A 13,344-nucleotide genomic window follows, 5' to 3' on the forward strand; every position below is an offset into this window, starting at 1 on the left:
CACAGCAATTTACTTATTATTCCTATTATTAATGCTTGGTAAACTATATGGACAGAAGTTTGTGGACACCTGATTAGAGCTTATTCTATCGATTAATCGGATAAGAAGAGCTTTTGAAGAACTTTCTTTTAACAGCCATATTACATTAAAACGCAAATACAAACATATGAATACAAAAAAAATCATAAATATAAAAATCTATTTAAAATGAGTTTAAAAAAAGGTTTACAGTGTTTTATGTTTTAGTTTGAAACGCTCTGTCGTGTGCTTTGGCCTGAATCTTCTCCTCATCCTGCACTTTCTCCCTGTTTTCTCCCAGTTCCTCCATTTTTCATTCTGCAGCGTCTTCTGTGATGTATGGAAGCCCTTTTGCAGCACATAAAAAAAAATAAGTTTGTCTAATTCAGACTTTTTCTTCCCGCAATCCAACTTATTTTTTTCCCTCGCAATTCTGACTTTATTGCTCGGAAACGTCAGCATTTCTGGTGCATCCGCCGGTAACCATGTTGTCGGGCTGAAGTTTGAAGTTGTTGATGTATGAAATGAAGCCTCCTCTGCTTCATCTTGTTCCGTCTCCTCCACAGCTGATTGTTAGACAGGGTTCTTTCCAGGGATCGGAGGCTTAGTTTGATACCATGTGATTCCGCTGATTGTTTCATTTTGAACGTGTAAAGCTTTCTGGTACTACAGAAGGGGTGACGCTGCCTGATTGGCTAAAGAAAATGGGGGAATTGCAAGAAATAAAATGTCAGAATTGGGCAAACACTTTTTTGGCTTCCATTGTGTTTACCTGTCCAGAGCGCTCCAGAGTCTAGTGGGTGGTGCATCAGTAATAATGGTCCGTGGGGAAACACAGTGCTCCATATGTAGTAAAATGGACTAAACAAATTCGCATATGTTTCAGCTCTAAACCTGACCATAAGTTTCACATGTGCTTTTTGAAAATCCTATTCCACATTTAGTTCCAATTGGCTGTTATAATAACCTTCACTCTTCTGGGAAGATGTGAAGATCTGTGCACATTCTGCCTCATGGGTGTTAGTAAAGTCAGGTACAGATGCAGGGTGAGGAGCCCTGGGGTGCAGTCAACATTCCAATTCATCCCAAAGGCGTTCAAGAAGATTGCGGTCAGAGCTCTAGAGCAGGTCACTCAAGATCTACTCCAATCTTTATTAAACATATCTTCATGAAGCTGCTCGCTTTGTACACAAAGGCAATGTTAGTTGTTCTGCAGACATTCCCTAAGTGGAAACTTCCTCCTAAAAGACAATTAAAACGCTGTTTATTAAGCTGTAATTATTATTCAAATGACAGCTAAAAATGTCTGTTCTAGAAAACTTTTTCTGACCAATCAGGTTAAAACAAGCTAACCTACAGTGATAAGCGTGGGTTTTTGTACAAAATGTGGCTCGATCCAAAGCTTTTCAGCTTGTAGTCAAGTAGAGGGAAACATTCTTGTGTCAGAAATCATATGGTTAAATGCATTACTCAACAAAACTTAAACCTATTTTGAGAACCGGTTAAGAAGAAAGGAAGTGCGCACGTTCCCTATTTGGGGGCCCAATGCCAGTTTAATCATGCACTCAGTGCAGATGCTGCTATGTAAACTTTTCCAGTTCTCCACAGCTTTGCCATGGATCGCATCTCTTATCACTGACGACGGTAAACCGCTGCACCACACATGATACTCGGCTCCCGTGACCAAACAATGGCATGTACACAGTGAGCAAAATGGAGAGTACAGATTCATACCTAGTAGAAACCGTGGAAACAATAACACAGTTGCCCATCTCACTGAGAAATACTAGAACATTTGTTCAACTACTGAACTGGGCAAAGCTGGCTTTGTTATTGCGGGAAATCACCGGCTCCACCAGCTTTCGGGGATATCCAATCAAATCAAAAGAAAGCACGAGTGTGCCGGTTATGTAACTTGAAGATTATGGGTCATTATCTACCCCTCACTATTCAGCATTCAAGGCAGGCTGAACTGAGCAGCTGGCCACAAACTGACACTCTACTAAAATGCAGAAATGCTCATTTCAACATTTTATTCACGCTTTCCCCCTAATATATCCAAATCCTGTTACACCCCCCACGTGTATTTAGAAGCAGAAATACGCCTGCTTCACTTCGATCAAATTTGCCTTGAATGAAGATACACTGTATAAACAAAAGTATTGGGACACCTGACTTTTCCTTTCATATGTGGTTCTTTCCCAAAATGGTACCACAAAGTTGGAGCCATGTAACCGTATGAGATGTCTTTGAATGTAATAGATTTGAATCCCCCCTGTCCACAAAGTCGGCTGCATGAAGATATGATTTGCATGGGTTGGAGTGAAAGATCTTAAGTGGCTTGTTATAGAGCTTTGACTCTTGTGGCAGATTGAACCTAAATCCCCATTACTACACTACAAAACCTAGGGAAACAGTTTTCCAGAAAAAGTGGAAGTTATTGTAATAGCAAATAGGGATAAATTTCCAAATGACTCATTATGATATACTAGTACAAGCCATAACAGATTCAACCTTCAAATTAATTTCATTCATTTGTACACTGACTGCTGTTAAACCTGCTGTAGGGTTTAGGTTAAACTTTCTTCAACGGCTGAATGAAAATCGATTACGAAACTCTGCTAGAACATTTCCCACTCAAGTTGTGACAGAATGGTGTTTTTTAAAATAAATATATATATATATATATATATATATATATATATATATATATATATATATATATATATATATATATATATATATATATATATAGTAATAAGACGAAACAGAAACTAAAGTATATGTCTAGAGATATGTGGCAAAGTCCTATGGATGTAAAAAAAAAAAAAAAAAAAAAAGAAGCAGGGGAAAAAAAAAAAGAACATTGTCTTCACTTTCCAGGCTGCACAAACACAAAGAACATGCTGTAAGCATGAATGCATAGTTTTGCTAATCACGTAGGAGGGGCAACTTTGTGAATGATGAGAGTAAAGCTTATATAAGCTTTCAGTTCATTCTTTGTACATGTAGGTACACGAGTGCCCACAAAACTAATATTTAACCTTATTAGAAAATAATCACATCAGTGAGCCATAAATTCCATTTCCCACATTTCTTATATAGCGTCAGTACATATAGCCACCAGGAAATATCTGTGCAACCAAGTGTATAATTACTTTTGGTGTTTATTACCTAAAAGTGTGGTAGGCGTTTTCCTGTATAGCTTAAATGGTGGGTAGTTTCTGATCGACCAACAAGTTGACACTTCGCTTGACACTCACTTTGTATTTTAATTTTCACTTCAAATGTTCTAAAAAAACAAACAAAAAAAAAGCATAGAAATATATTTAATACACTGCGATTCATACAATATCAAATGCACACAAATAGCAGAAACACTGTGGATAAAATGCCGAACCGCTGCCTTTTCACTCATTTCAGTGAAACGTGTCACATCAGCAAAACTATATTTGGACACAAGCTTGTGCTAGAATTGCGCTACATCTGGTGTTAAAGACTTAGACACGTGCACCAAAATGGCAACATTTATTGAATTAAAAAAGTGGCTTGGTTGGACAGAGTCGTTTTGAAACATGATTGCATTTGTGGTGTCTCGTCCACAGCACAGAAAAACCATGTGAGCCTTTTAAGAGAAAAATGATTAAAAATAAATAAATAAATAAATTTATAAAATCATCTTTTTTTCTATGTTTATAGAGGAAGGTTCTTTCAGTCTAATTGTATCGAGTTCTCTTGTAAGGAAGTGTGAACCATGTAAAGTACTGGATTAACTCCAGTTACTTGGCAGTTATATATTTAACCCAAGAAAAGCAGTATATTTATATTTTGTAAACTATTTATAAAAAAGAATCCCCTAACTGAAATACTCCAGTTTCCTCCCACTGTCTGACGGTGTGTGTGTTTACATGTGCGAGTTACTCTCTAATTGATTGGTTATACAGTTGATGCTCATGAGAGTGTTTTTTTTCAAAAAGGGTGCCAATAAATTTGGAGTCATAGCTAGTTCGGGAACATGTGGAAGTCTAGCAGCCCCCCTGGAATAAAAAGAAAAGAGGGAAGCATTTACTCCCCCGGTTTCCCACCTTTAAGTTTTCCTTATCAACCAAATTAGCAGGTTACAGCGTATACAGTGAGGAAAATAAGTATTTGAACACCCTGCTATTTTGCAAGTTCTCCCACTTAGAAATCATGGAGGGGTCTGAAATTGTCATCGTAGGTGCATGTCCACTGTGAGAGACATAATCTAAAAAAAAAAATCCAGAAATCACAATGTATGATTTTTAAACTATTTATTTGTATGATACAGCTGCAAATAAGTATTTGAACACCTGAGAAAGTCAATGTTAATATTTGGTACAGTAGCCTTTGTTTGAGGTCAAACGTTTCCTGTAGTTTATCACCAGGTTTGAACACACTGAAGGAGGGATTTTGGCCCACTCCTCCACACAGATCTTCTCTAGATCAGTCAGGTTTCTGGCCTGTCGCTGAGAAACACGGAGTTTGAGCTCCCTCCAAAGATTCTCTATTGGGTTTAGGTCTGGAGACTTAACCCAATTAAACGCCAGAACCGTGATATGCTTCTTACAGAGCCACTCCTTGGTTATCCTGGCTGTGTGCTTCGGGTAATTGTCATGTTGGAAGACCCAGCCTCGACCCATCTTCAATGCTCTTACTGAGGGAAGGAGGTTGTTCCCCAAAATCTCGCAATACATGTTCTTGGGACGGTACTCATCATTCTTCTTCCTCCAAACACGTTCAATTTTGGTCGCATCTGACCACATGACTTTCTCCCATGACTCCTCTGGATCATCCAAATGGTCATTGGCAAACTAAAGACGTGCCTGGACATGTGCTGGTTTAAGCAGGGGAACCTTCCGTGCCATGCATGATTTCAAACCATGACGTCTTAGTGTATTACCAACAGTAACCTTGGAAACGGTGGTCCCAGCTCTTTTCAGGTCATTGACCAGCTCCTCCCGTGTAGTTCTGGGTTGATTTCTCACCTTCCTTAGGATCATTGAGACCCCACGCGGTGAGATCTTGCATGGAGCCCCAGTCCGAGGGAGATTGACAGTCATGTTTAGCTTCTTACATTTTCTAATGATTGCTCCAACAGTGGACCTTTTTTCACCAAGCTGCTTGGCAATTTCCCCGTAGCCCTTTCCAGCCTACACGTGGAGGGGTACAATTTTGTCTCTAGTGTCTTTGGACAGCTCTTTGGTCTTGGCCATTTTAGTAGTTGGATTCTAACTGATTGTATGGGGTGGACAGGTGTCTTTATGCAGCTAATGACCTCAAACAGGTGCATCTAATTTAGGATAATAAATGTAGTGGAGGTGGACATTTTAAAGGCAGACTAACAGGTCTTTAAGGGTCAGAATTCTAGCTGATAGACAGGTGTTCAAATACTTATTTGCAGCTGTATCATACAAATAAATAGTTTAAAAATCATATATTGTGATTTCTGGATTTTTTTTTTTAGATTATGTCTCTCACAGTGGACATGCACCTACGATGACAATTTCAGACCCCTCCATGATTTCTAAGTGGGAGAACTTGCAAAATAGCAGGGTGTTCAAATACTTATTTTCCTCACTGTAGATGTGTATTGAACATGTTTATCGATATGGAAGGAGACACCAATTTGAGCACATTTTCCCAAATCTTCTATATCTATTTTTTTTTTTTGTCTAATCAACATTAAGATTAAGAAGAGAGGCTGATGAGACAACAACTGCTCTAACATAAGTGAAAACAGGAATCGTAACACTACCAGCATTGCTGCAGGAAGAAAAAGAAAAAAAAAAGGGAGGGGGGGTTTAAAAAAAAAAACTTTTACCACACGCCTACACACACCCTAAGCAAATTGTGAGGTGAGCGAACCGGAATGTGAAACTATAGTGATTTGTAAAGGTGATTGAACCCTCCGATATTCACTGAAACTGCCTGGAAGACCCGCACCCTTGCATAGAACACGTGCTCTCAAATTAACATGTGCTGATGGTTTAGCTTTCTGACACTCTATACTGAGAATCTTTAAATTTTAAATGGTGGAAATGCTCGTTTTTCCTGCCTTTATTAGGCAACTCCGGATGATGAAATTATTTATTGTGATATTTTAGCTGAAAAGCCTCCGTTAGCGATTCGCCTTTAGTAGAGAACGACCACCTGCGTGAACAGCCTTGCCTAAGTTTAAATTCCAGATAAGATATTGCAACAACACTCTTGTATAAGACTTCGTTATCCTCGAGAGATGGGAGTCTTTAACGCGAGAGTGACAGGGATCTGATGCGCAAGGAGATTTTATAATGAGTATGCAGGCCTCCGTATAGTAGCGTGCGGTAGACGTGTACGGGACGACCGCGCTGTCAGAGATTCCCGTGTGAGATGGGGGCCGTGTGATTGTGCGTTACAGGAGGTGTGTGCAGGCATGCCCTCCGGCTGCAGCTCCAGATGCTTGACACATTTCTTTGATCTGGTCTCAAGTTGCTAGGCTGGGTCCTACTTCGAGGAAATATTCGACATGTGGAGAAGACTAACCTGGGGGTGGGATGCCATTATGGAGAGACGAGCTTGCTGTTATTTGAAATGTAGAAACGACATTTTCACAGGTTTTAAGACAAAAAAAAAAAAAATGGAATATGGTGACAGACTGTGAGCATCAGGTTCACGAGTCAGACAGGTCAGGGCAAATAAACAATACAGGGAATGATGGAGAAGAGTTCAAACTCGAGCCATTAAACACAGCTGACCTCATGGCTTATGCTCAAGGAGCTTTCAAATGAAAAGATTTCTCTCTGCAGCTGGGGCTATTAAATAGGATATCCCGTATAAAACCCGAGCCAAGAAAGCTCAAGGATTTTCTGCAGCAGCAGAATGCACTAGCTTCTGTGGGCTGCTTAGTCACATATTCCAAAATTACAGAACTGTGAGGGATAAAGTCTTGAAAAAATTGGTTATTTATTTATTTATATTTTAATCTAAATGTTAAAAGCACTGCTTTTTGGAAATCCTAAAACATTGCTCCAATAATAATCTTAGGCTCAATCAGTCCAGAAATGAATTGGTTGCTAATGAATTGGTTAATTAATTATACTTTACTCAATCTCCCCAGTTAAGATATTGTAGTATTGTGTCGTTTCTTTTTTTTTTTTTTTTCCTGGTTGTTGTGAAAGTTTCTGGAGCAGAGGTCATTTTCTCACCCGACACTCTTCGACTTGCTCTCTGTTTCGATGAGTAACGGATACTGGCACAAATCCAACAGCCTTATAAGGTTGTTCCTTCCTCCGCAAGTGTTGTTTTAATGCCAGCCGCATTTCAAACACTGAACGGGTGCCAAGGGAAAGCAGGAAATCTGTCGTATATCTTGAAGATAAGGAACGGTCGGCATCTTGGGTACACAAACTACAAAGCGCTGCTGTTACGGCTGTTTCCTGTGTATGCTCTCTAATAGCCTTATCTCCTATTGTCAACCTCATATTATCAGTAAAGCATGTTCAGGCTGCCTGTATTTATGCCCATGTCACACATCCTAGTGATTCCACTACCTGCATTCATGGATTACTAAGTCATATCCCAAGAAAGAGCTCATTATGAAGGCCAGGGAAGCTGTAGCAGTAAATTTGTAGATTTGGTTTTGAATGTTGCATCCACAAACACTCATTTTCTGTATTGACCTTCAAACAAAGACACGGTGTACATTTCCTTTACCCATTATTCACCCATCCCCCATACACCTCACACCCCCTCAACATGCCTCTCTGGACCTGCCTGATCCATCCTGATGCCCTACTTCTGTTAAGAGTTCTCATCATCTCAGTACCACTCACTGCTGATAAGGAGGGCACTCAATGTACAGCCTCAACATCACCATGAGATTATTGTATATAGGAACACAAAGGAACAATGGCTGTGGATTTTCTCCTTGGATTAGGCTAGAAACAGTTCCACCAACACCGAACACGGAAACTCGGAAATGACTGATTCTCACAATCATAACTTTGCCCATAATTTCCTGCTTACACAGTTGCACGGTTTGCCTTTATATGCTTATGGAATGGAAAGTATTAATAAACACGCCATCCGGTGTCACCCAGATGAGGACGAGTTCCTTTTTGTGCCTGGTTCCTCTCAAGGTTTCTTCAATAATGTCAGGAAATTTTTCCTCGTCATTGTCACCTCTGGCTTCCTCGACGTGGATACATTTATATCTGGAATTGTGGAATTATTATACTTCGTTGTGACAATGTCGACTGTTCAAGGAATGCTATACAAAAAAAATGGAACAAAGATCTAGAACAAACTTTATATTCTCAGCATCATCAAAACCGAACTGTACAGACACAAGTAGACAGATGAATGCGATTTTCTTTATGGCAAGACAACAAGCCTTTCTGTTGAGACAAAGACAAAGTTTTCAGACTTTGTAATAAAAAAATACAAAAAAAAAAATAAAAAATCTATCTGGGCTTTCTAACCCCAACCCTGACAATTGTGTACCACATGGGCAGGCTCACCAGGAAGCCCACCCTCCAGCCACACGACTGATAATTGCTTGCACATTCTGCACTGAAAGCCACATTCATCAATGTCCTCACATGCAGTTCGTGGATACGCAAGACCTCTATCAATGTGTGTGTGTGCACAAAAATACACTTTGAAGCACAGTCAAATGCAATCCATGAAAATGTTTGCATTGTGGGCAAGAGCAAGTTATCTTGTGGAATATAGTGCTTTTGCTTTTCCCATTTAACAGCTCATGACGGCTTTTTAGCACACACTTGTCTGCCTTACCAGCATTATGAGGACCTTAAGCTGATTATTATTGCAGGTCCAGTGTTTGTGTAAGAAAAAAAATCTATCCAATGGGCCGTACAAATGAGTGGAAACAAATATCCCTACAAGATCAAAACTGACAGATATTCCGTTCTTTGAAAGGACGTTTTGTGGGGACATTTTTAAAAACATGTACCCCCACACACACACTGCCAGGTCAATGAGAGCTCCTGAAAATAGAAAAGGAGTAGTAGGCATAATTGGCCCTAAGCATGGTGCATTGGATATAATGGGCTCCGACATTGTCATTAAAACAGCATGACCCCCTGTCACAGCAGGACGGCCTGACAGCTCAGTGAGGATAACATCGGGACTCCTTAACCTCTCCGAAGCTCTTACACGCCGGTGCTGCGCCGTTACAGCTTATCAACGACAGGAAACATCTGAACACGTCATCGTAAAAAACGCATGTCAGTAAATTTAGCACAATACACACCGCTCAGAAAGTCCATCAGTCAATACAAACGATTGTATTGTTCCTTTTGTCTCGATGGCCCAGTAGTGTAGTAACAGCTTCAAGACTGCATTACTGCTGCATGTTTATTGCTGGTGCTAAATCTTCACTGGAGTAAGACAGATGTTCGTTGTCATGATGAGGGTAAGCAAAGGCTGTGGTCCTGTTGCATCAGCGATTTATTTGTCGCGACGCAAAAACGCCGTGAAAGTCATGTTCGCGTCCGGCTTTGACCTTGGATGCTAAGTCCAACTCAAAGACGTCTGGATGAAATATATGTTAGCATTGGGAATTTATTTATTTATTTCAAAAAAGGTCATCGGGAGTTTACTAGAGCTTCTGAGTCAGCAAGATTCTTCCTTCCTGTACAAGAAATGATATGTATAACACAATATTTTACTATCATTGATAAAAAGATTCTATGTACAAGCAAAAAATATCTTTACGAGATCAAACCGCTAATTAGGTTTAATTAAAAGGACTGTATTTACAAAACAAACAGACGGTACATTCGTAATACTAATGACACTCCAAACAAACCTGTTCCGCCACAGACAGGGCGATTAAAATCTATTTCAAACTGTGACTCTATAAAATTCGATGTGGCTTTCCAGGTCGTTGCTTACACGTTCGGCTGCTTCCGAAACGCAGCAGATAGAATTATAGCTATGGACGTCCTGGCTCCAGCTTTAATCTCGATTTGGTGTGTGTGTGTGTGTGTGGGAGGGGGGGGGGGCATAAACGGAACGTGAATGAAGCCTATTACACAGCACGTCCTAAACTTTCACAAGCTGGTGAGTATGTAACAGATGTGTTTTATGAGCTTGTCAGTTGGGCTCAAGGCAACAGTGGCACTAGGCCATAGTGTCCTCCCTGGCCTGACACATATACATCACTCAATTTGATTAAGGAGGAGCGGATGATGTGATCAGATATCCTACACTGCACCGTCATCACAACCTAAAGCTGCACAAGCTGGACAGGCAATTCCATGAAGTGCCAAAATCTGGATTCGAGCCAGCAAACTCAACCCTGGGTTTTTTTTTATTTCATCTTAAACAAATGCACTCTTAGGAAACAAGCTCTGTCCAAAAACGTTAAAAGTATTCATTGGCAAAGTTTGATGTATCCTGCAACAGAGGATTTTTGTTCAAAAAAGGTTCTAGGTACAACCATTTCTAAAACAAAAACTGTAACTGTGGTGTAAAGGATTTGAGTAAATTTACTGTTGCTGTATGTTTGTCCCTAATGAATGAGCCAATGAAGACTGTGGTAAGGAAAAACTCCATGAGATGGCAAAAAGAAGAAACTGTTGAGAGGAACCAGACTCAACAGGGAACCACATCCTCATCTGGGTGGCACCGAATGTCCATTTATTACGGTTCAGTTCATCGTTGTTGAGGTGTGCAGTGATAGAAGATTAAATGCAACATGTGGTCCTGTCCGTTACCAATTGCACCTCTGTTGATGTCATTAGGGCTCAACACTCCCCTAACAACATCTACTGCCTGTGAGTGACTTTTGTAGCACTGCTGGAATCACGTTCAGTCTAAAAAGATCTAAAATTATTAACTATTATTGGTTTTGCCACCTGGTTTTTTTACTTTGTGACATGATGCTGTCATTTTATTTGGTAATCGAAGATCCCTTTTGGATTGCTTTACCACTGTCTTTTTTTATTTATTTTTTTTTGGACTGACTTGTTTAATCTTTGTTTCATTCTGGCTGTAATGTTGATGTTGGTTAATGCAGTGTTAAGGTGTAAAATTCATTTGTATTTTAGGAAATAAAACAGCTTTTGGCTTTTCACCAACATGTGTCTTGTGCTTCTTTGAGCCTAGGGTCAAAATGAGTAAAATACTCAGGTACAGTAATCCCCCGTTTCTCACGATAGCTATTTTAAGTATACAGTACTGTACTGTATTAACATATTCCTTCATTTTATAATTCATAATTATATTTTTTATTAATACATTTCATTATTTCAACATAAAACTCTATAAAAACAATTCCCTTTACTTTTTTTGGTCTATTGTAGTTATGTGGCAAATGTTAGTCCGCGATAAACCAGGGGCAGGGGATTACCATACTATTAAAATCAGATACTCAAACTTTTACTCGAGTCCCATTGGAATTGGTGACTTTCAAATTGTAAAAGTCTATTCTATTTCTATTTCCAGTTGTAAAAACCATTGCACTACATGTACTCTGTATGAATGTGTAGGTGACAAATAAGATTTGATCGGACTTTTACTAAAATGTGATTTTCAGGTTCTCTTTATACCTGAAAGATTGATGGTTGATCGCGTCATGCTTTCTGATGGGGATGGAATGACGCATTCTCTCCTTCCTGTCCACCAGAGCGCCAACTGATCAACCGCGTCTATCTGTGAGCTCATGTATGCAGAATAGGGTAGTAAGCCCTGGTTTATCCAAGCTGCACTGTTGAAAAAGGCACCAGAACAGAAACAAAATCACTAGCAAATGGCCATATTGTAAAAAAAATATATAAATAATAATAATTAAAAAAGAAGAAGACATTTAGTACACTTTCATTCTTAGGGGTGTCTGCTGGTATTTTTGGCTCAGATGTGTTAGCAGAAAATCTCATTCCCAAAGCACATAAAGTGTTATTTTTTTTCTTTATTTAACCATGTAAAAAGGGAATCATGTCTGTCTTTCATTCCGTCGCCATCCCATGCATGCAACTCTGTGGTTAACCACAAACAGAAACAATGTCTACTGAGCGAATAACCTCCACTCTAAGTTATAGTGGGTCGAAGCAAAACGGTGGGTGGCTTGAATGTGACCCAAGTCTCTTTCTCCTAGTCTTTAATACTTCAAAATCACTTTCATCTGTTGTAACAGAGTCTCTAAACAATCTTACACTCAGTTTATCAAACGCATAAGTAGCGGTGTCTTGGCCAGACGTTATATAAGCCTCTTGCAGGATTACAGCGTGAACGTTGTACAGGGTCATTTCAGTCGGTCTCTCTTTTGAGACGGTTGTTGGTGAGTAAATGGAGAATATTTAAACATCTTTCTACCACAGACCTCTACGATTCTTAAATTTGACTGGTCGGTCGATTGACTTAGAGCAATTCGAATGATTGTGCTGTAATTGTTTGTCCTTATTTGAATCATTTCTTTAGCAACGTGATGTGTAATGGTAGCGACTTGACCTAATCCACGACATTCCAATGTTGGTACTTTCTGCCATGGGAAAAGCGGGATGACTTTTTCCCTCCATCACCAATAAAACATCCAGGGGGTGTAGTTTTTTTTTTCTGTCTTTATCGACGGTCAAAAAGCATGACTTTTTATTAACAAATGGTACATGACACTGCTGTATTATATGCTGTTATGGGAAAATAATCAAATTCACGATGGTACCGGTACCATCAAACCACATGGTCTCATAATTTAAGTAGACTGGCATCCTGATAAATATTCCTCTCATGGCTCATTCCCTGTTAATTCTAAGCCTGCTGTGAAATTGATGAAATGTAAAAAATACTATGCAGCGTAGGAGCAAAAATGTATGTAAGTAAGTATTCGTAAGTATAAAACAATGCAACGTTCACAGAATAAAACCAACAAATTTTTTTTACGGTTCTAACGCAAATGAGATGCCAATGTGCTTTTCCCTGGTGCCTATATGACAAATGTTCGTCCCAGAAATATATATCGTACCCGGTCGATTCATTCCGGTTAGAATTCGTACAGGATATCCAAGGCAGCTGCACATCTACGCCTTGTAATGCTAGAATTGGAGGCATGCAAAGAGATATATATGTTCGTTTGTAAGATATGTGATACGAGATCTGTTTTTCTCCATCTCTTCCTGGAATTTCACAGCACCTTCAGTCTATTCTTGACTTGGCCTATTCCGGTTACAAGTATGTATCGTGGATCGAGTAAATTCTAATCCTGTACAGAAAACAATCTTGACCTTGCTTTTGGAATGACAAATGAAAGCAAAAAAAGGAAGTGGGCTTTATACGTCTAAAAACTGCTGAATAAACAATCTTCAG

At 39.4% G+C, this 13,344-nt stretch overlaps 1 long non-coding RNA gene across 1 annotated transcript in view; it reads right to left on the bottom strand.

The window, feature by feature from the left end:
* The window catches only part of LOC310726390, a 106,898-nt gene that overhangs the window by 23,270 nt on the left and 70,284 nt on the right, over positions 1–13,344 (bottom strand). The window contains exon 7 of the long non-coding RNA XR_014533713.1: positions 11,595–11,752. This is a non-coding gene — a long non-coding RNA (uncharacterized lncRNA). The remainder of the gene's footprint in view (positions 1–11,594; positions 11,753–13,344) is intronic.

Source organism: Silurus aristotelis (genome assembly GCF_946808225.1).
Source record: "Silurus aristotelis genome assembly, chromosome: 5".
NCBI classification, from domain to species: Eukaryota; Metazoa; Chordata; class Actinopteri; order Siluriformes; family Siluridae; genus Silurus; species Silurus aristotelis.